This window comes from Megalopta genalis, chromosome 16 (assembly GCF_051020955.1).
Source record: "Megalopta genalis isolate 19385.01 chromosome 16, iyMegGena1_principal, whole genome shotgun sequence".
Classification (NCBI taxonomy): domain Eukaryota; kingdom Metazoa; phylum Arthropoda; class Insecta; order Hymenoptera; family Halictidae; genus Megalopta; species Megalopta genalis.
In genome coordinates, this window is record NC_135028.1 from 3161575 (window position 1) to 3186985 (window position 25411).

At 35.2% G+C, this 25411-nt stretch overlaps 1 protein-coding gene across 1 annotated transcript in view; it reads right to left on the bottom strand.

The window, feature by feature from the left end:
• Positions 1-18543, bottom strand: part of LOC117224045 (mucolipin-3) — an 85489-nt gene extending 66946 nt beyond the window's left edge. Inside the window, exon 1 of the mRNA XM_033476704.2 lies at positions 18525-18543. The gene's annotated coding sequence lies outside the window, so the exon portion shown is untranslated. The remainder of the gene's footprint in view (positions 1-18524) is intronic.
• Positions 18544-25411: the final 6868 nt, after the last annotated feature.

Genomic DNA, 25411 nt, shown 5'->3' on the forward strand with positions numbered 1-25411 from the left:
GCGTGTAAGCCCCGACGGTTATGTTTACATTGGCTATATTACTAGCTGTTGGTTGACAAGGTACATGCAAATCCTGCCATTCGAAATTTTCGAGGCAAATCTGATATTTACCGGTGAAATAGTTTTGGCTACTGTCAATATGAATTCTTTAATCGACACATCATCAATCGCAACCATGACAATAGTTTGCTCATTAGTTGGAAATGTGGTGTATTTTGTTGTGGATGCATACGTTAAGGTACATTTTTTAAACCGACTTTTGTTGAGCTCGTTAATTTGTTTTGTTGAACATTTCTGTACTCAGAAAGGCTCATAATTTTTGAGTTACTCTCAAATGGGGCGCCCTGGATGCCAGAGGGCATCGTTACTGCACTTGATGCGAACACTTTGGTTATACAAGTACAGCGGTGTGCATAATTATAGACCCAAAGTAACTTTTACATTGTTACTAATATCTAAACGATAACTTAACAAAATATCGTATTCGTATATTCTATGTTTTATTATTTCTAATATAGAAATTTGCAAATATGATGTTTTGTTAAGTTCTTTTTAAATATATAGGGTGTTTCAGTTAAAGGAGACCACCTACAGTGCTGTGAATAATTATTAGGTCTACCGGAAAGTTCTGTCCGTTTTTGAATTGAAATATAACATAATTTTCATACATTTAATAATATTTATTGTAGAATATACTTTCCATCGTTACTTATGACTTCTTGCCAGCGCGATGGCAACTTGTAAATGCCATTTTTAAAAAAATGATTTATTTTTAGAGGCGAAGAACTCAACTAGTGCTTGGTTGACATCAGCTTCAATTTTGAATTTTTTTCCTGTAAAGAGTTTTGCAAAGAGAGAAACAAGTGATAATCGGAGGGTGCTAGGTCTGGGGAGTACGGTGGATGTGACAGAATTTCCCAGCCTAGCTCTGCGATTTTCTGACGAGTCGCCAAAGCAGCATGTGGTCTGGCATTATCATCGGTAGCCACGTTTTCACGATCGCGTCTCACTTAATAATGACATGAGACATCTTTATTTCAGTTTATTTAGGAGAGTACATGTGTGTAAATGCAATGATAAAGAGAGATAGTCATATATGTCTCAAATCAACATGTGCATATGGATTGAAACTTGAAGTGATACTATCGGACAGAACTTTCGGGTAGACCTAATAATTTATTCCTTAAGCTTTTTCGCGTGACATTATCGATTACGGAAATATCGCTTTGTAACAGTGTTACTGCGATGCCCTGTATAGTAACAGGTACAATCTTAATTCCACAAATTTAGAAAATATTTTACTTGTCAAATTAAATTAAATAACTACTTATCTTACATATCTTAATATCTTTCGTTACTGTCGCTGATACGAAAAAATGTTTCAGGACAAATTCGTTTAGACCAAAGTTAAGAATGTTATAATTTCTGTTCTTCTCTCTCCCATTTCTTATATAATGAAACATTCGCATATTTATGTTCAAGTTGTGAAAGATATGCAAATAAAATCTATTGATTACATAATATACGTATAATTATGATTTTCTTGATTTTCTCATAAATAGTTCGCTTTACGTTGTAAAGCTTATCTATCGGACAGAACATTCCGGTAGACCTAATATAAGCTCAAAGTAACTTCTATATTTTTACTGATATTTAAACAAAAACCACAAGAAATTATATTTGTATATTTCTATTATCTATTAATTGTAACATAGAAATATGTAAATATGGTGTTTTGTCAAGTTTCTGTTTAAATATCACATAAAATCTACAAGTTTTAATCTATAATTATTGACACCACTCTATGTAACTATATATTTTGGAGTCACTCGCGATACGGTACTACGCACTCAGAAGTGACACAGTCCTCAATTTGATGTTCATTGTTTATATCTTCATAACAACAGATTCGATTAGTTGTGGCGGAAAAACGAAAAATATTATTTACAACACATTTTGATATCTTACACGCTGTACAAATACTGTATTACACCACACAAACTATAAATAAGATAGTATACATTAGAAATCTGATATTCATATTGCCTGAAGCATTTGGTGGAGAATGCCACTTTACCACATTGTTAGAACGTAGAAATTGAAATAAACCTTTCTACGATAATAGTCTCCCAAAGTAAATATGAGGTACGTATCATTTTATTCATTTCCTTTTGAACATTTTCCAATACTTTGATTCGAAGAGAAAAATTAGCATACAATTGAACTCTCAGATGCAAGAACGGCTTGAGGGCACTCAAGCTCTTCTTGCTTAAAACGTATAAATCAATGTTTCATTCTATTCTAAATTTAACCTGAACACAATCGGCGAAGTTACGGTGGAATTATTGGAAGTTACGGTAAATTTTGTATCGATGTGCGACGTTCACAAATAAGGTTGATCATTATGTTTCGTACCACTGCGACTGACAAACACGAGTCTTTGGTAACAGACGATCTGTTTGGTTAAGTAAGCACCTTCTGGTATCTCTGTGTGCATTGTGAACGAAAATTTGTGCTAAAAAATGGAGAAATGGAGTCTTCTAGTTCAAACTTCGACAGTGAACCAACTCCACGAAGATCTAGAAACTCTTGGTCGAAGAAAACTTCGTGAAGAGGACACTTGGAAACGTAATTATAGTAAAAGACGGAGAACTCCAGCGATGCCATATGAAAATTCAAGTAGACAGATTGCAAATAAGATTTTTAATTCAGTCCTTTCATGTTGCCCCAAGTGTTACACTTATATCCATTCTGCATGCCGTAAAGAATTGTATGTTAATTTTTATGAGCAGCGAAGTAAATCTCTTCAGGAGTTCTATTTATCAGGGCGCATGGTGTCGAAAGAGTTTAAGTCTAGGAACATTAACCAAAAATAGAAATCGTATGAAAACCTGTGAAAGTACCCTGTCACACGTAGTGGGTCTAGATTCATTGTTCGTCGAAAATTTTGCTTCAACTTTCTCAAATATCTGTGAAAAGACTTCGCATTATATTCAAGTAAAAGTGGTCGAAACTTTGGATTATATATAAAGAAACTGAAAAGTTGTGCAGATTTGCCACTGGACCAGACTATGATAAAATAATAACGAAAAATGCAGAAGTTATTTACTGAAAGGGCATTACAAAAATATAGGATAGATCTTTAATTTCTTTTTATCAGAAGGAACCTACAGCAAAGGGCAATCGCTTTGCAATACAGAAATACTACCGTATTAAATACTCAACTTGCGGTAATATTCTTACTAGTTCATTCTATAGTGCAAGCTATGAACAATTTTCATTTTTTTCAAGATGCAACACACTTCCAACTGACTTCGCAATGCGGATTCCAACCGCACCAAAGCAAATCATAAAATCAAGAAAGCTACAAAACGTTAGAAGTTGGTATGGTTTTTTGAACGAAGAAGAAGTAAATTGGTTTGAAGAGCAATTTAAGAAAAATTTAACAGGAGATACACAATCTGTAGATTTTGATTCTGTTTCGGATGAACCAAGTGATATTGAAAATATTATAGACGAAGCCGAATAAGTTGAAGCAGATAACCGGCACTTTTCCATTTTTATTATTCAAAATTATAATTTGTCCAATGTTAAACATGTACATATTTTTAAATATTATATAAAAATCATAAACAATAGAGAACGATGTTAATAAATATTTTTTATCACATTTTTATATTTTATGCAAGAAGAGCTGAGGATACTTTAATCAATAATTGTCGTATAAAATACATTTATTACTTAATTTATGTTATGACTAATGAAGTGAAAAGGAGAAAATTTGAAGTTATTTTCTCGATACTCACTTTTGTCACTGAGGTTCTTCTTGCATACAAGGATTCAATTTCAAGTGCCTTAGGTCAACCGAAGTAGAAGAAGCATTCATTTGTCTTTGCCAAGTGTATTTGCCCCCTTAGGCCAGAACGAAGGAAACAGCTGTACGTACGGTTGCAAAATTTATGTGTGTACCTTCTCCACTGGAACTAGAAACGCTGACCATGTATTTACATTCTGCGCAAGACAAACCTAACTTGTTACCCTGATGAACATTGGCAAACGTAGCACGCATACTTCCCGGACCACAAGTTTTCATTAACGAAGTCTCTACATCCTTAGCAAATAAGATTGTGCTTGTAGTGAATACTGACAATGAGTCGATGCAAGCAGAAATATCGATTAGCTTCCTTTAAAGTCGAAAGAAACGAGAAGAACAGAATCAATTGTAAGATTGATATTATCATTGTTATTGCTTTTATTATTGTTATTGCCCGAAGCTCGACATTATAAATGGAAAAATTGAATAATGATCTTGTAACCGAAGATGACGAGTTAATTCTTTCGTTCGTGTCGATTATCATTGGATTGCGGAGACCGAAGAGAATTTTTGCGTTTTACGAATATTTGCAAATTCTTCGTTAAATCAAGAATCTCTTGTCAACACCCCGTAACTTTTGATTTGTTTCTCAATTCGTCAAATAATTCTTCTACTTTATTATATCGTGGTATTAATGCAGGTAAAAACCGTATTGTATTTATGGTGATTGTAACAAAATTTTTGCGATATTGACTTCACTTGTTTCGCGATAGCTGCATTTATTTCAAACGAAACAATGTCGATGGATGAATTATTCGGCATATTAAATTGAATGAAGAGACTTGTCAATGTTGGTTTTGTGCTGTCCAATATCAACATTCGTGTGCCGTTTAAAGTTTATACCCAAGCCCGCATATTCAATTCTCTTTGTACAGTCCCCGTTAAGCTGCGCGTTCTGCATCAGAGTATCGAAAGCTTTAGATTTTGGAACCCATCAAATGAAGCGTGTCGAATCAATTCTATCAGAGGGAGGTTCTGTGAATGTCGGTCTACCACTCGAAAACGTGGAAGTGCGTGAGGCGCCTGCAAATGGAGGATTTTCCGGGTGAGTTATAAACGCAAGTGTTATCGACAAAACTCATGACGGTTTAGTTATTTACTATGTACATGGTTATTTAATATGTATGTGCAGGGTGTACACAAATTGTATATGACGAACGTCATAGCGTGATTCTATACCTCTGGTTCGGTGGAGATCGGTTAAAAAGTGGGCCGCCAAATTGTTCTTGACCTTGAAAATGAAGGTCAAAGGGGCAAACTCTTTTACTGCAACGTATCGTACTTATTGGGAGAAACGAAAGTCTGAAAGGAACTATGGATTTCAAGTTAACCCTTTACATAAAAAACGATGTTAAAAACGACATATAAAAATTTTAACTGTATAACTTGCATGCTTGTAATAATACAAAAAAAAGTGTCAGGAAAAAGTTGTTTGATTTCAAAGGTTGTTTTTTATTATTTATATTCTCATAGACTCTTTCGAGGCGAATAGTATTACCTATAAATGAAGGTCATACAAGGTTACACAAGGTCAAGACAAAATGAAAAATGAATTATTTCGAGTCATTTCTATGTTGGAAGTGCAAGGTCATCATTTCGAACACTTGTTGTGTACGTCAATATGTAAATTGGTGAGTTGACCTTGTGTAATCTGTAATGACCTTCATTTACAGGTCATTCTATTCGTCACGAAAGACTATCCAGAATATAAATAAAAACAATATCGTTATAATTAAAAAATCAAGCTCGACCTTCGTAGTTCCTCTATGTATCCACCAGAAAAAAATGATTCATATTGTTCCGTCCTGGACGGATCAACACCGAATAATCTGTCAGGTCACTTGAGGGCCTACGGGGTCTAAACTACGACCCCGAGAAAAGGTGCCTGACAGACCAATAAAATAAACCGAACCCTACGGGACAAGGTTCAAATATTTCGGATTTACAACGACGACCCGCTGTAACGACATTTTTTTACCGTTTGCTTTACCGGTTAGAACCGGTAAAGTAAAAAAAAGGGAAATAGTTTTATTGCTGTACTTTAGCCGGAGACCCAAGGTGGTCTCCAACTGCCTTCCGTCGACTTGCCCTTTTTTCAAGGCCCTAGAGCAACGTCTTCGGAAGTGGGGGCAGGTTGGGGGTGAAGCCAATCAGGCTCCAAAAATTGGCCGCACAAAATTGACTCCACCCCGAGCAAGTCAACCTGCAACCCAAAATTTGTCAAGACAGTCAGTCTTGTCGGTAACTCTCACGAGAGATGGTCAATCACTCTCACGCACAACTGTAAACCCCTGGACCTTCTTCAAATAAACTGTGTTGCCTTGCGTTTTCAACCTAGTTTAAACCTTTTTTACAAATCAACTTCACCGCCATTAAGTTGACGTTGGAGGCGCAGCATTTGGAGGAGCAACCTTCAATCTGCGCACCGTACGATACATTCGTACGGCCCTAACACATATCATAATGTGTGCCCCTCGAAATCAAAAAAGTTTTGCCTACCACTTTTTTTTCTATTGTTACAAGCAAGCAAGTTATTCAGGTGGCCTTTATTTAGGCGTCTCACCCCGGATGTCACGACCACCAAACCCAAAATTGTGGTACAACCGGCCGGGTAGTGATTCTACATACAAAAATAAGTCGACGAGAAAGAGTAACATTTTTCCATTTCGGGCTTTATTTTCGTGGTAACTGAGCTAGAATATGCTTCAAGTTCGCGTGGCTTGTAGTACGGCGAGAAGTAAAATTGTTATGTCTTGGTCAGACGCGCCACTTGATTTCTATATTCAGTGGTATGATATAATAATATTGTTGGAATTTCAACGATGACCCACCTAACAGTTTTATGGCCCCTTGCGAGGGTGAGCCGTTGCCTACAGAGGCCCAGGTGGGCCCAGACGACAGTTCAAAAGTAGACACCGAACCGTGAGGTTGCCACCTCGGGATTTTCACCAACACCAGATTTCTGTATCTCTGTAGTTTTGCAATATATCACCATCACTTATTTTACTGGATACGCGAATGTTCTGGAGTAGAATTTGTAACTCTAAATAAAGTGCTTTTGAGTATCCTTTCATTCTACAACAAATATTATAATATTTCTCGAAAACGGAACTTTAATGAGAAAATGTTACTCTTTTTCTTGATCTTATTTTTTGCATGTAAAATCATTATCCGGTCGGTTGTAACGCAATTTTGAGCGTGGCGGTCGTGACACATAATTTTCGTATCACTTTTGTCATCGTTTTTTTATGCAAACAGCTGACTCATGGGTCTTTTCAGACCTTTGTTTCTCTCGACGAGTACAAGTTGCAATGGAAACAAATTTGTGCCTTTGATCTTGATTTTCAAGGTCAAGGACTATTTGGCGGTCCATTTTTATAAGCTAATCTCCACCGTTTCACAGGTGCGGAATCACGCGATGGCAGTCGTGACATATAATTTTTATGCATCCAGTACATGGAAACGTTTTCAATTCATTCGAGGAGTCCAACTACGCGCGCTTTTAAAATGAAAATGCCTAATGCCGGCCGGTGATCGATCGTATTCCATTCTTAAAATTCCCACTCTTTTCTATCCAATCAAGCGTAAGCCTGATCCTTGAACTGTATTTAATGGGATGGGTGCCTTGTTGCTGTCCATACCGTACAGTTTGACCTTTCCGCAACTGCTGACCGCGACACTGAACTATTAAACGCGAGCTATTTTAAAAATAATCTTTCGAAACAGCTTTAACACTTTCTACTATTTTAGACTCATTCAGGCTTGCTTCAATCCCACGCTGGTCGGAGACGACGATCGATTTCAAGGCGGAAGAATCTTAAAACGGAGATGAGACGATTTTTTATCATTCTGTTGTTTGCAAATTGGGGGGTGAAAAATAGGTGGTGGGGAGGAAAATAGACAACTGATAGATCGCAAATTTTCATGCGAGACACAAATTTTCTATGTTACTCGTGAACTATCGAAGTTAGGTAACAATGTGTCGTGCAATGATATCACGATGTTCCTAAATTCTTGTAACATTTTTACAGTTTGGTATTATTTAGTTTCGTGATAAAAATGTGTAAAATTCGCAGTCTGGTGGTCAATAAAATTGCTCGTACGACATTTCCCGTATCTACAGGGTGTTCTCACTAAATCTAGCCAGCGTTTGCCTTGCAAATAATGAACGTTAGGAAACAATGAAAGAGAAAACTCCACTGTTTCTTGCGAGTAATGTTGTCCGCAATTCTTTGTTATCTGCATTATTATTTCAGACATGACGGTGACCTCCAATTGTAGCCTTGACTCTAGTTAGTCCTCACGCGAGAAGAAGGCACTTTGTGTTTACATTCCCCCTCTTACTAGCTGCCCCACTGCTGCAGGTAGTAAGAGGGGGAATGTAAACATGGAGGTGCCTTCTTCTCGCGTGAGAATAATACATGTCTCATACGATTTCTATGCGGATGAATGCGTTCAATTGGTCTTGAACGGACTTGAAGGTCATTATGTCGTGTACGAATGAATTCGCTTTGGCATACTTTTTTATATGGTATAATAGAAATACAGTAAATTCTCAGTAAACGCTCAGACTGTGTACAAAACTGGACAATTTGAGAAGAGAAGACACGATTATTCGAGCCTTGCGGCTAGTTTTTATAGTTGTTGACGATCGGTAACTGTAAAAACGAGCCGCACGGCTCGTATAATCGAGCAAATTGTCCATTTCTGAATACAATTAGAGCGTCAATTAGGGCGAATTTACTACAAGTAGCATTTTATTAACAAAATTGAGGATTGTCTTCGTTTCTAAAAAAATAATGCAGCTAAGAAAGAAGCATACTTTTTTATATGATATAATGGAAGTGCAGTAAATTCTCAGTAAACGCTCAGACTGTGTACAAAACTGGACAATTTGAGAAGAGAAGACACGATTATTCGAGCCTTGCGGCTAGTTTTTATAGTTGTTGACGATCGGTAACTATAAAAACGAGCCGCACGGCTCGTATAATCGAGCAAATTGTCCATTTCTGAATACAATTAGAGCGCCAATTAGGGTGAATTTACTACAAGTAGCATTTTATTAACAAAATTGAGGATTGTCTTCGTTTCTAAAAAAATAATGCAGCTAAGAAAGAAGCATACTTTTTTATATGATATAATGGAAGTGCAGTAAATTCTCAGTAAACGCTCAGACTGTGTACAAAACTGGACAATTTGAGAAGAGAAGATACGATTATTCGAGCCTTGCGGCTAGTTTTTATAGTTGTAGACGATCGGTAACTATAAAAACGAGCCGCATGGCTCGAATAATCGAACAAATTGTCCATTTCTGAATACAATTAGAGCGCCAATTAGGGTGAATTTACTACAAGTAGCATTTTATTAACAAAATTGAGAGTTTTCTTCGTTTCTAAAAAAATAATGCAGCTAAGAAAGAAGTATACTTTTTTATGTGATATAATGGAAGTGCAGTAAATTCTCAGTAAATGCTCAGACTGTGTACAAAACTGGACAATTTGAGAAGAGAAGATACGATTATTCGAGCCTTGCGGCTAGTTTTTATAGTTGTAGACGATCGGTAACTATAAAAACGTGCCGCATGGCTCGAATAATCGAGCAAATTGTCCATTTCTGAATACAATTAGAGCGTCAATTAGGGCGAATTTACTACAAGTAGCATTTTCTTAACAAAATTGAGAGTTTTCTTCGTTTCTAAAAAAATAATGCAGCTAAGAAAGGATCACAGTCACCGTTGTGTTACTTGCAAATAACGGCACAACTGTTTCTCCTTTCATTTTTGTCTTCTTCTAATGTTTACTATTTGCAAGAAAATTGATCGCGAACACCCTGTACATTTGTGCAACATAACACAAAAGATGAGACAAGCATCATTCAGGCCAGCTTCGATGCACCGTCCTTCGGTTAATTATTGACTTAAAGCGGCAAGAAAGTTAAAGATACGAACATCGTTTCCTCCTTGTTGTTCGAAAGCAACGAAACGGAGGACAATCGATAAAAGTGGGGAATAAAAATTGCCGGGAAAAATGGACGGGCGATTGTTGAACGAACGCGGCGACGGAAGCTGAAATATTCCGCGTGACGCGCGTGCACGATACATACATATTTTCCCGATATTCGGGGCGAAATGATGAAAAAACAAAGAAAAACGGGGTGAAATTCTGACGTGCTCTGAGCGGCTAGTTACCATGCTAAACGCGTTGCCCAGCCTCGTCAACTCTGCCGCGTTAAAATAAAATCTTCACCGTGGTCGATTTTATTCGCGTCGACGCAGGTTGCATGCAACGCCAGTCGTTCGACGAGGGAAAAAGCTCCGTCACGATGAACTGCCACCAGCAGAATATTTCGTAATATTTATACACGTCGCGTACATATCGCGCAGACAGGCCACACCGCTCGCCGGGGTCCCGTGTTACGGCCGTTACGGCTGATTATGGTTCAATGATGCACTACACGGCGTGATGAGCCGCGACTATCCGCATTCCGGCGTTCCATTAATTATTTAGACGTCAATTAACATTAGTGCGACCCAGGAGAAAGCTACGCGCCGGTGCTGCCGCGTCGTCGTGACACATTTTCCCCTCAGAATCAAGAAAATTGACCCATTTGCATCCGCGGTGGAGGCCAGTTTCCCGGCTTCTTAGTGCGTGACGCGGTGGATGATCGTTGTTGCGCGAACATTATTATTTCGTCAGCGTTACGCGCGTACGCTGTAGAAAATGGACCGAGGCAATTTTCGATTCCGGTTAACGCTCGTTGTCGACCATGTCATTTTATTCGGTAAATATCAATTTGTGGAAATCTTTGATGTTTAGAAGGTTGCAATTTGCTACGTTTTGATTTGTCGTAACAAGTAGAAAATGAAAACGGTAATGACGAAAAATATTACACCGTTAACGATGCAGAGTGATATTACTACAGGTAATCTTCCTATAACACAAAATGACCCTCCTATAACTTTTAGAAAATGCTGTGTTGTGTGATACCGTGATACATGAGACCCAGAGTCAGTACTAAAAGGGAGGCTGCGTACCGAAAACTTATTAAAAACGAACATTTTTTTTTAGTCCCATATAAGTAATTTAACTTTTACTAAAAATATAATTGTATGTATAACACAAAACGCGCGCGCGCGAAAAAAACAACAAAAAAACAAAAAATATTATTTTCATTTCACACTAAACCTACCATTGGCGGTCAAACGACTGTCTCTCACGTTTTTTATTTTCGAATTGTTCAAATTATGGAGATTTTCTCTTAAGAAACGATTGAACCAATTTCTTTATTCAAATATGCATTATAATAAGAATGGCGGAAGGCTTGAATAAATACAGTGTTTTTATCATTATAAAGCAGCATACGTTAGTTACTTCTAGGGCTCGGTAGTTTTAGTGTTAATGTGACCTTAATTTAATATATTTCTTCCTCGTCACTGCTCAGTATAATGAAACGAGAACTTTCTTATCGGTTGAACGATATTTTAGCACTGAAGGGAAGGTTAGCGAATCGGAGAGCGTGTTTGAGGTTACTATTAATGCAGTTTATTGAATTGTTATCGATGAGCGCGGGCGCGACTAGCGTGGTGTCGTAGGACTAGCAACTTAGGACAGACTGAGCTTTTTGAGTTGCGCGTTTGTCTCTTTTATACTGGAAGAGAAGAAAGGAATAGATGGACTTTTGTAGGAAAGCAGAAAGTTGGGAAAGTCCCGTGCGAGTCGAGATGTCCAGATGTGAGGAGAATTGTTTTATTAGGGGTGCGTGTTTTTTAGGGAATTTTGAGGATTAGGAACGGTACTTGTTTTATTGCTAGCGGCCGCGCTCAGGTAGAGGGATGCGACGCCACAATATCATCTTTACTTTCTGAATCTTCTTCTTCATTCAGATTTTTTGCATCTTCTATCCTGTTTAAAAAGTCTGTAATTTTGGTTTGCTTGCTTGTTCTTACAAGATCATTGTAGATTTCATTGTACGAAGATAGACAGTTTTGCAGCTCCTTTTTGAATTTTTAGCTTCTTTCAGCTGGAGGGTATATATTTATATACCCTTAATTACATTAATTACATTTTCATGTAAAGGCACTATAGTCAATTATTCCTTCCCGTTATTATTCTAAGGTTATTTAGTTTTTAAATATGTTAAACAAAAATTCTGTTATCCAGTGCTGTAGAAGTACAGTGTCGTACAGAGGTTTTCGCAATTTTCTTATCCTGTTAAAGCGAAACAGTGTTATAGGCTGCAGTGCTATACGACAGTTCCCGCAATTTATTCTATCGTCTTAAAGCGAAACCGTGTTATAGGATGTCGTGTTGCAGGAAGGCTACCAGTATTTCGCTCTGAAGTTGAGGAAATATTTCTATCGTAGGCGCATTTTGAGCGTACATACAGTGTGTCACGAAAATATTCGAACGGCCTCTAAAACGGAGTAACTTCTTTAAAATAGAATCACGCAACCTAAGTTTTGTTAAGACGTTAGAGGAGTTTGTTCACTAGATGTTGAGGTGCGTCGTGTGAGCACCTGATATCGTTATTCCGCGATATTAACTATCTATCGGGTTGTAAGGCCGACTACGCTGCGCGACGGAATGGGACGATATCGTTGTCCGTTTACTTAAAAATGAACAACTGTTTTACTTAATAGATCGTGAATTTATAGACTGAACGAGACGTAGACTAGAGTGACGAGCGATGTTGAACGATATGAACGAGGTTACGCAGGAGTAAAAAATGACTGACCGAGGTGGTCAAGAGTTCTCGTTTTTATATGTTTCTCGCCGAGAGAAAACTTGAAGATCATTGGTTGATCGCGAGGTGGAAAGGGACCTTAGGAGTCCCGGTCGCACCCAGTGTCACAGGTAGCAAGAAATCCCGGAAAAGGCGACCGAAGGGATGCGTGCTGGCGACCCTGTCATAAATGAAGGAAATGTTGCCGATGAAGTGTGCGTTATCCGAAATTGCAGAAATGACTTTATTGCCGGAAAGGAGACGGCTCGAAGGAATTAGAAATTTAGAAACTGCAGGCGAAGGCTCTACGAAATTGAAGGCCCAACGAACGTGACTTTGTCAATTGCACGTCGTTCGTTGAAGGGCCGTCAATTTGCCACGCTGCACCGAAGGTTCCCCGTAAATAAACTGTTTTTTAGGGATTGAAGAAAGGTAGTCCGTCCCGGAGAAAGTCGGGCGGACACAGCTGGAAAATTCCGTTGCAAGACGGAACACTAGACCAGTTAAATGTTTAAGGCAATAGTTACACAAATCTTTGCAAATATTGCAATTCCTTGGTGCAACAAAATACAATAAAACGATTAAATTTTTTAATTTTTTCGGACGAGCCTAGAAGAAAAATTGAAACGAAATGTTCTATTCGTCTCGAAATTACTCTGCAATTTCTATGTTGAAAATTTCATCGAAATCAGTTGACGCAGAGACAAGCAAGCATGAAATGACAGATTGCAAGCACTGAAAGTCGAAAACATCTTTGGATTTTTTGCAGTTATCGGTTGAAAGTCGTAAGAAACCGCGATTTACGCTATCTTTAAATTGTTTCTAGATCGTAATAACGTCAACCAATTTCGATGAAATTTTCGGCATGCATACAAATCACGAAGACTAACAAAATGTACTGTCGAAACTTTTGTTTCAGTCCCGTTGTCAAATGAAAAATATTAAAGAATGTGTGTTTTATGTTTTCCGGTTTGCCATTTCAATTAATTGCAATTTTATTGCAGAAATTTGTTTAGATATCATATGACAATATCTCATATCCCCTAATATCTCAAATAAAAAATTGTTTCGCTGAATTTTAGAACAGTTATTCAATATTAAAAGGTGTGTTCGAATTCATTCGTAGCTCGCTGTGTTTTTATAGAAAATGGATTGTGAACGATTTTTACTTTAGTTGACGTTGGACAATTGTTGGAAGTGATAACTTTAGCTTTTAAGTGCTTAGAAATTCTAAGTATCGACTTGTCGTAAGAAGCAGTAAAAGGTAATAATAATAATAATAATAAAATAATCTTCTAATTAACAGTCGTAAAAATGTTTGTACTTTATGCACACTCTGTACGTAGTGTACGTGTACATTGGCTCTAAAAATTCGTACATGAAGTTTTAGGGGGTCGTTGTAAAAGGAATACTTCAATCTTCGAAGACAGTTTTCTAGTTTTTCTAGAGGTGTTTCGATTTCTAGCATTTCGAGAATGTTCCACCATGCAAAAGCGTCTTGCAAAACAATTCACGATACAATGCATAGTAACTATTTAACTTAATTAGTTTGAACCAGGGATTGACACTATTGAAATAAAATATTATTCAAATAATTATTCAAATAAAATTTGTATTTAACTTGTTGTTCGGTCTATCACTGTGTTTGAAACAATGTTATTTGTTCATTGATATATTCGACAAATAGATCACTTTCAAATAATTTATTTTTCGTATAATGCAAAGTTGCAAATAACAATTTTTTGTAATAATTATATTCATTATTGTTAGTTTTAACATTATTATATTATAACATTGTTATTATATTCGTACTATTTAAACTCACTGTAAACATTTTATTGCAATGGTTTAATTCAATTTTAGATATGTACCTTATCTTTTAGAAATGAAAAAAAAACTGAAACACTTCAATCACGCGAATGGAGACTTTGTGAGTCGTTTTCTGCAATTATAATATCAAATTTAGAAAGACGCTTTGCATATTTATTTACTTTTGAACGTGAGTCATTTAATGCTGTCATTGCTACATTTTCTCATCCATGCTTTAATGCAAGATGGCTAAATGTATGAAACAAATAGCTTAAATGAAACAAAACGGCAACAATTTCATGATGTGTTTATAAAAGCAGTTGTTGAAAACACTCTTCCTAACCAAGACCTGGTGATTGAAGATAATGATGAATTTAATTATATTGTATAATATAAATATAATTTTATATAAATTATTTTATATTATATTATTATATTATAATAATTTATTATTAATTATAATTAATATTAATTATAATAAATTAATATTATTATATTATATTAAATAATATATATATATATATATATATATATATATATATATATATATATATATATATATATATATAATTTAGGTCTGACAAAGAAGACGAACATAATACACCCAATAGAAATTTCATAAATTTTTAAGCGGTGTTAGCAGTTTTACGGTATTTTCACAATAAATAGAGAGATATAAATATGTTAAAAGACCACTTATCCGTGCACAGTTATCGTTATAACTCTTCCATCATCAGGTTCAGTTGAATGACTCTTTCCATTTGATAGAATTTTTATTTTATATTATTATTTATTATATTATTTATTTTATTTTATATTATTAATAACACTGCAAGCCAACTATCAAATGATATGTTTGAATATCGTGTTGTACTAAGAGCCAACAATCATCTATAATGAACATGCTTATCATGTAAAAGAAGTATATGTTAACATATATGTTATTTGTTATTTTGCATTACCATTTGAAATAACGGAATTATTTGCAAATAAATTATTTCTCAAATAATATTTCGAAATTTATTTGTACGTATGCCTATTTCAAATAAATTTATTTGTTATCTTATTCGAGGTAAATATTTGTCGTTTTTATTTGTTATCTACATCTCAAATAAAAAGTGCTCCTCTCTGGTTTAAACATCGACAATATTCCGAGAATAAGTCTGTACGAGTACGTTTCATAATTTCATTAGTTAATGAAATTATTCATTTTGGTCGACGTTCCCATCGAATGAAACAGTCCTGTCATTTTATTGAATCAACATGGAATCGTTGAAAGTAGAAGCTACGGTTCGCAAATAATTCTCCGATTCGACTTATCGCGACAGGTAGACAAAGACAGAAAAAAATGCGAACGACGTGATGCGATCTTTTATCGAATATTTGTCAAAATGTGTTTACCGTGACGAGATAATAAGATGAGCCCCAAGACGGCACAGGGGCGAGAGGGACTCATCGTTTTAGGCCCGCCCATCCCCACCTCTGACGCTCCCCTAGACGTTATGCTGTTCACCACATCGACTATCGCTACAGTGAACGAAGTTTGCATAGAGGCATTGCTATTTTTTTAATAATAGGAAGTTAGTACTCTATTACTAATATTAAAAATAAGTTGGAAATTTACATGGGCAGTTGTTACGTCCTACTCCACCATTTTAATTCTAATTAGATTTATTTTTCTTCTTCTTCTTCTTATTATTATTATTACTGATATTATTATCACTACTATTGTTGTTACATCATTTATTATTGTTAACTTCTTGCCATGCTTTGACGTGACCGACTCGTCATGAAAATTTCTAGTATTAACTTATTGAGTATAAAAGTTATTCTGTCTTTTAAAAAATTGGAATAAAATTCTAATCTCTTGTCATCAATATTTAAGCATTCAAGTAAATTTAGGCACACAATAAGCATCAATCTTCTTTCTCTTCTAAGAAATTATTGCAATCGAAAAATTTCTGACCGCAGTAACTGCAGAGAAAATGGTACATCAAGGGGTTAATGTTATATTGTATACCAACGTCATTCTACGATCATCACTTATCATTGTATACCAATGTAATTTCATTATTTTCTTACTAAACATCTCGAAATCTTTTGTGAGCTACGATGTCACCCTTGACTCATCCTCAAACTCTGCTCGTCATCGACCTCTGCCCTTGCCGCATCATACCTGAACTTTTGCCTCGCCACATCATCTTCAAAACTCTGTCTTTAGCATACTAACCATTATGATTGCCTAACCCCCCTCCACTCAAGTAAGAAGCCCTCCAAAACTAGCATCAGTACAACTTCCTTCAAACAAGAGGGCGTCTAACAAGATACCGATCCTCAGATCTATTAGCATCATCGACACGCTCAGAAATAATTACTAAAATAAAGGAAGTTTAATCCAGAACGAGAACAAAGAACAAGAACCTTCATATTTCTTGGGAAACTCTCTCATTGTGTCGTGACGACATGACACAGTAAAAAATAAAACACCGGTATTGCAAATACAAAAGAACGTCTATATTTTTGGTATATAAGATTAAATACAATGAACATATAAAAACATATCGAAATTCCTATAGGTATCGTGGTCTAAAGTAATAATATAAATCTATAATAATATAGTAATAATATAATATATATATAATATATATATTATAATTATTATATTATATTATATTATATTATATTATATTATAATAATAATATATATAATATATATATATATTATTATAGATTTATATTATTATCTTTTTAATAAATATATATATATATATATATATATTTAATATAAATATAATTTAATAATATAAATATATATATATATATATATATATATATATTTTATATATATATATATAATATATATATATATTATTATAGATTTATATTATTATCTTTTTAATAAATATATATATATATATATATTTATATATATATTTATTAAAAAGATAATAATATAAATCTATAATAATATATATATATATTATATATATATATATAAAATATATATATATATATATATATATATATATATATATATATATTTATATTATTATATATATATATAATTATATTATTGTTTTCTTTTTTATAGATTATATTATTACTATTATTATATTATATATATTATATTATTACTATATAATAGTAATATATAATATAATTAATTAAAATTTTCACCATCACGTTTTATTGCTTCACATACTCTATTCTTCATACTGCAAAGTAACTTTTGCAATGTCGTAACATTAATTTTACCCATTTCTTGCTTTATAGCAGTTTCCAACTCTTTAACATTACTATACTGCTTATTATTTTTACATACCACTCTTGATAAGATCCCCCATAGGTTTTCTATGGGGTTCGGCCACGTTATAAGTGGCAAATCTTTTTGCTGAAACCATTCTTGTGTCATTTTAGCACTGTGCACAGCAGCGTTATCTTGTTGAAAAATTATATTCCTATCTTCTATAAGCGGAATTAAACAATCTTCTAATATATTTATACATTTATCTGTGTTCAATCTGGTGCAAATTTTTCATGTTGATGTTTTTGTAGTATAGCTAAACGCGGTCCACAGCATTATATGTATGTACTTCCTTCGTCAAAATCCCTGCTCATGGCCACTTTTTTATCAGTCCCAATAATATTTATAATCGTCAGGTCCATCTAAATTAAATTTGTTCTCATCAGAAAATATAATATTTTTTCATTCTACATCCTAGGACATATGCTCTCGAGCGAAATCTAATCTTGCGGTTTTGTGATGTTTCGTGAGCGGTGGTTTCACTGCTTTTTTTATCCACTTCAATCGCTTATTTTTTTGCAGTATCTGCTGCACTCGTCGTACAGTCACTGGCAAGTCTAAAGATCTTTTTACTTCGCTAGAACTTTTATTTTTTTAGAACTTTTATTTTTTTTATATTTCGCGAGAAAGTTTGTGAACGACTATCCCAAGTTTAAAAAATTTTTTTTAGCTATTTCTCGAAGAGAGAGAGAGAGAGAGAGAGAGAATCCTATATCGTAACATGTTTTTATTTTTATTCGTGGCATTCTAATGGAAGAGGAATTTTTTTCAATTATGTATTTGTAAAATAAAATATCAAACACTTCTAATACTTACATTCTCTGAATTATGGACGATGTTTGTCGTGCCAATGATGCTACCGTACTAAGTAAATGTTACTGTCCCGTTAGATAGGAACTAGGTAAATTAGTATTAGTCACGTAGGAAACGAGATTAAAACAACGGGAGCAAAACTAAAAGAACAAATATAAAAATAGAACCCGCGGCTTTCCAATTGAGACGGTACAACCAGCAAAAGTAGAATTAACCAAGCAACCGAAGTAATCATCCAATCAATTAAATAGTTAACAAAAAGTAGTTTATTCAAATTTTGCAAATCAATAACTTATAGAAGATATAGTAATATAACATGTAATGATAAAAAGCAATAATCGGAAAGAAAACGAACGGTAAATAGAGTAAAATGTAAATAAAATAACACAGGCTAAATATACAGCAGAAATAACAAGCTCAACCGGAGTCGAGGTTAGGAAGCGGATGTAGCGAGAATGCATTCTGAAATCATAGATTAGAGAACAATGTGATAAAATATGATGTCATAAAATACAATACAGGGTGTCGCAAAAGTATGTTACTTCCAGGAAATAAGGGATTCCTGAGGTCATTCGAAGTAACTTTTTTCTTACCCAGAATGCAATCCGCGGTTTTGTTTACGAGTTATTAAAGAAAAACATTGACCAATGAGAAATGAGCTTGGTTAGCGCGAGATGGCCAAACCAACGAGCGGTTGAAGTCCAGTTCCGCCCATTGACTCGCGCCAGCTGATCTCGCCTCTCATTGGTCTACTGTTTTTCGTTGGTAACTCGTAAAGGAAGCAATGGATTGTATTTTCGTTAAGGAAGAAGATGCTTCAAATGATCTCAGGGACCTCTCATTTCTCGATTGTAACATAATTTTGGAACACCCTGTATAGGTTACTTACACAGATGTAGAACGTAGAAATAAGACACCAAACTAATTGTAAGGTTATGTCCAAAGAATACTACAAATGTAAGCAAAAGTAAGAAACAGATTCACGTGTAATAGAGATGTAACACACTCTGGCACGTTGAATAAATACATTACATTAAATGTTACTGTTCTTCTACAAATTTCATACCTATCCTAGATACACTCATACACGAAAGTATTCAAACGCTTACGTTTCTAATATTCAATTAATAAAATATATGTGTTAAACTGAAGCATTTGATATAATATGACACATATAACAAGGGATGGGTCTTAAGACTGCGTAAGCAAAATTAGAAAATAATTCAACAATATATAACGTTTTTACAGTACATTTATTGTAAACACGTACCAGAAATGGCTCACAAAAGTATTCGAACGAAACAATTAACAGTTATTTAAATTGAACGATTAAAGGTTTTAATAGGAAGTTGATCCACCTTTTGCTTTTATATAACAGCCCTAAGTCTATTTTCCATTGAGTGGACCAACTTAGAAATAACATTTGCATCTATTGATTGCCATATTTCAATAATATTTCGTTTTAACACTTCTTTCGAAGTAATAACCGTATTTCTTAATCATCTTTCTACTTCATCTCATAAATGTTCAATAGGTTTTAAATCGGGACTTTGCGGTGGATGTGGCACCACGTGTGGAACATTATATAATACCCATTCTTTGACTATTTTAGCGGTATGCTTTGGATCATTGTCAGACTGAAATCAATAATCGCTAGATAAATTCAATTTTGATACAGTGCTTTTTAAATTTTCGTGGTTCTAATTCTGTGTCCTTTTTCCTCCAAACACTTTTACGTCCATCGCTACCAAAAACGTTAAATTTACTCTCATCAGAGAATAATACTTTGTCCCAGAATGAATTATTTTCATAAATAAATTTTTCGGCGAATTTCAAACGTACAATTTTATTTTTCTTGCTAATATATGGTTTTCTTCTTGGAACACACAGAATTAGAACCGCGAAATCTACGGCCGATTATAAAACATAATGGTGGATCCGTATTAGTTTGGGGCTGCATGGCATCTAGTGAAGTGGGAAACCTTGTGTTCATCGATGGGATAATGGACATTCGAAATACTTAAAAATTTTGCAGGAAAATTTAAAAAGCAGTGCATCAAAATTGAATTTACCTAGCGATTATTGGTTTCAGTCTGACAATGATCCGAAGTATACTGCTAAAATAGTCAAAGAATGGGTATAGTATAATGTTCCACATCCACCGCAAAGTCCCGATTTAAACCCTATTGAACATTTATGAGATGAAGTAGAAAGATGATTAAAAAATACGGTTATTACTTCGAAAGAAGTGTTAAAACGAAATATTATTGAAATATGGCAATCAATAGATGCAAATGTTACTTCTAAGTTGGTCCAAGCAATGAAAAACAGACTTAGGGCTGTTATAAAAGCAAAAGGTGGGTCAACTTCCTATTAAAACCTTGAATCGTTCAATTTAAATAACTGTTAATTGTTTCGTTCGAATACTTTTGTGAGCGATTTCTGGTACGTGTTTACAATAAATGTACTGTAAAAATGCAATATATTGTTGAATTATTTTCTAATTTTGCTTACGCAGTCTTAAGACGCATCCCTTGTTATATGTGTCATATTATATCAAATGCTTCAGTTTAACACATATATTTTATTAATTGAATGTTAGAAACGTAAGCGTTCGAATACTTTCGTCTATAAGAGTAGGTAGATATTCTTGAGCAGATATAGAAATCCAGAGTTTATTTATAACATCGCTTCGCAGTAAACCTATTGTGGTATCACCTAAAGTTTCCGACTTATAACCAGTGAAAATGTATACAATGAATTAACATTTTCAGTAAATCGTAGTTGTTCCGTCTTGCAACGGAATTTTCCAGCTGTGTCCGCCCGACTTTCTCCGGGACGGACTACCTTTCTTCAATCCCTAAAAAACAGTTTATTTACGGGGAACCTTCGGTGCAGCGTGGCAAATTGACGGTCCTTCAACGAACGACGTGCAATTGACAAAGTCACGTTCGTTAGGCCTTCAATTTCGTAGAGCCTTCGCCTGCAGTTTCTAAATTTCTAATTCCTTCGAGCCGTCTCCTTTCCGGCAATAAAGTCATTTCTGCAATTTCGGATAACGCACACTTCATCGGCAACATTTCCTTCATTTATGACAGGGTCGCCAACACGCATCCCTTCGGTCGCCCTTTCCGGGATTTCTTGCTACCTGCGACACTGGGTACGACCGGGACTCCTAAGGTCCCTTTCCACCTCGCGATCAACCAATGATCTTCAAGTTTTCTCTCGGCGAGAAACATAAAAACGAGAACTCTTGACCACCTCGGTCAGTCATTTTTTACTCCTGCGTAACCTCGTTCATATCGTTCAACGTCGCTCGTCACTCTAGTCTACGTTTCATTCAGTCTATCAATTCACGATCTATTAAGTAAAACAGTTGTTCATTTTTAAGTAAACGGACAACGATATCGTCCCATTCCGTCGCGCAGCGTAGTCGGCCTTACAACCCGATAGATAGTTAATATCGCGGAATAACGATATCAGGTGCTCACACGACGCACCTCAACAGTAGTGCTCTTATACAAATTTCTTTCACTTTACTATCTGTCGATTCGCGCTACCTGATTCGTTCTCCATATGTCTCATTCGCTCTCATCGTCTCTCTCCGACGCGCGATCCCGCTTTGGCAAATGGAGTGCTCTAGTCGGAAATGCATGTGACACTAGGCGATACGCTTCGCCTCTGACCAATCGGACCCGCATCCTTACCATACGTCATCGCATTCCTGCCATGGCTCATCTTGCGATCTCACCACTTTATGCACGTCATGTACGTATCATGCATGCGTCGATAGAAAGTGGGTTAATCCTCGTACCGTCGAATGCAGGGTAATTTTGACTGGCGGGTGATAAGACGATTTGTGGTGTGCTTACAGCGTTCCGTACAAGGACAGCGTTCGAAGGCAATGTTGACACCAGTTTCCATTCCAATATTGCATTGTTGAGAATCAATCCTAGAAACTGTAGAAACTCTGTAGAAACTGTTGGTTCTTGCAACTTTATAATTTCCCTTAGAAACAGTAAAAGTAAAACACTCGTATATATATATACGAGTGTTTTACTTTTACTATATATATACGAGTGTTTTACTTTTACTATATATATATATGTTTCTATACCAAACTATTTTATAAAATCCACCGCACCATTCCTATGCAAACACTTTTTTCCAGCGGCCGTTGTTCTCGAAAGTAGAACAGACATCTACCGGGGTATAAAATATCGGAGAGCTCTGAAATCCAAGTTATTACGACGCGCAGCTTTTATTTTCTGAAGTAACCCTCTGGCGTAAAATTCTCCGTGCACGTCGCAGCATCGTTCGCGCGCAACAATCTTCGTTAAACAAATAACCGTCTTTATTTTCTGTTGCTCTCGAGCAGACAAACTGTTCCCAGCACTAAACGAGTGGGAAGAATCATCCTACTTGCTTGCGTATTCAGCGATGTAAAGTTTAAAGAATCCTAATGAAAAAATAGATGGTCATTCTCGAGTTTGGAAGAGAGGGAGGGGGGATATCAAAGTCGTCGACGAAGCTGAACTTTCACACTTGCACGTTGTCGGGTTTGCGAGGATTAGGGAAGTGGAGCCGGTTGTTGTACGGTGACCAAATGCTGTACCTTTGGTTGATTCTCGGGTATAATGAACGTTCTATCTATCGAATAAAACAAATTACATTTTTTAATTAAAAAATAAATAAAACACAAGAACACAAAAATTTAACATATTCGATAAATATTAAATAAATATTAAAATTTCGAATAATATCGTATTCGATGAATAAAAACTTAATTATGCCCGAAAACAGACCAAAGGCACAATAATTGAACCCTCGGATGTAAAAACAGGCTGAGGTCATTGAAGATCTTCTTGCGTAAAATGTATAAATCGATTTTTCATTCCATTCTGAATATATCCTGCAAATTTTATTGCGATATCTATAGAATTGGCGAAATTACAGTTATTATTATATATTATTACAAAAATTATAATTTTATTCATTTCCTTTTGAACATTTTCCAATACTTTGATTCGTAGAGAAAAATTAGCATACAATTGAACTCTCAGATGCAAGAACGGCTTGAGGGCACTCAAGCTCTTCTCGCTTAAAACATATAAATCAATGTTTCATTCCATTCTAAATTTAACCTGAACACAATCGGCGAAGTTACGGTGGAATTAATGGAAGTTACGGTAAATTTTGTATCGATGTGCGACGTTCACAAATAAGGTTGATCATTATGTAACAAACGATCTGTTTGGTTAAGTAAGCATCTTCTGGTATCTCTTTGTGCATTGTGAACGAAAATTTGTGCTAAAAATAGGAGAAATGAAGTCTTCTAGTTCAAACTTCGACAGTGAACCAACTTCACGAAGATCTAGAAACTCTTGTCCGAAGAAAACTTCGTGAAGAGGACACTTGGAAACGTAATTATAGTAAAAGACGGAGAACTCCAGCAATGCCATATGAAAATTCAAGTAGACAGATTGCAAATAAGATTTTTAATTCAGTCCTTTCATGTTGCCCCAAGTGTTACACTTATATCCATTCTGCATGCCGTAAAGAATTGTATGTTAATTTTTATGAGCAGCGAAGTAAATCTCTTCAGGAGTTCTATTTATCAGGGCGCATGGTGTCGAAAGAGTTTAAGTCTAGGAACATTAACCAAAAATAGAAATCGTATGAAAACCTGTGAAAGTACCCTGTCACACGTAGTGGGTCTAGATTCATTGTTCGTCGAAAATTTTGCTTCATCTTTCTCAAATATCTGTGAAAAGACTTCGCATTATATTCAAGTAAAAGTGGTCGAAACTTTGGATTATATACAAAGAAACTGAAAAGTTGTGCAGATTTGCCACTGGACCAGACTATGATAAAATAATAACGAAAAATGCAGAAGTTATTTACTGAAAGGGCATTACAAAAATATAGGATAGATCTTTAATTTCTTTTTATCAGAAGGAACCTACAGCAAAGGGCAATCGCTTTGCAATACAGAAATACTACCGTATTAAATACTCAACTTGCGGTAATATTCTTACTAGTTCATTCTATAGTGCAAGCTATGAACAATTTTCAATTTTTTTCAAGATGTAACACATTTCCAACTGACTTCGCAATGCGGATTCCAACCGCACCAAAGCAAATCATAAAATCAGGTAAGCTACAAAACGTTAGAAGTTGGTATGATTTTTTGAACGAAGAAGAAATAAATTGATTTGAAGAGCAATTTAAGAAAAATGTATCAGGAGATGCACAATTTGTAAATTTTGATTCTGTTTCGGATGAACCAAGTGATATTGAAAATATTATAGACGAAGCCGAATAAATTGAAGCAGATAACCGGTACTTTTTCATTTTTATTATTCAAAATTATAATTTTTCCAATGTTAAACATGTACATATTTTCAAATATTATATAAAAATCATAAACAATAGAGAACAATGTTAATAAATATTTTTTACCACATTTTTATATTTTATGCAAGAAGGGCTGAGGATACTATAATCAATAATTGTCGTATAAAATACATTTATTACGTAATTTATGTTAGAGTAATGAAATGAAAAGGAGAAAAATTGAAGTTATAAATATCCTAAAGACTTTTAAAACTTCGCTAGATATAAGAAATTTTTGTTTTAATGTTTAGAGACTCTTTTCTCGATACTCACTTTTGTCACGTCAGGTGCTTCTTGCAGGGTTCGATTGGTTAACCCACAGTAAAACTGACTCCACTACCTTACGAAATCGGATTGTAAGCTGTGAATCCCCGTTGACCTTGGACCGACGGTGCCGCCGCGTTACCCGCGGCCGTGCGAAAGCAAGAAAGGGAAGAAGATAATGCGAGCTCGTTTAGGGGTGGCTTTATACCGGCCGCGATGATTCACGGTTT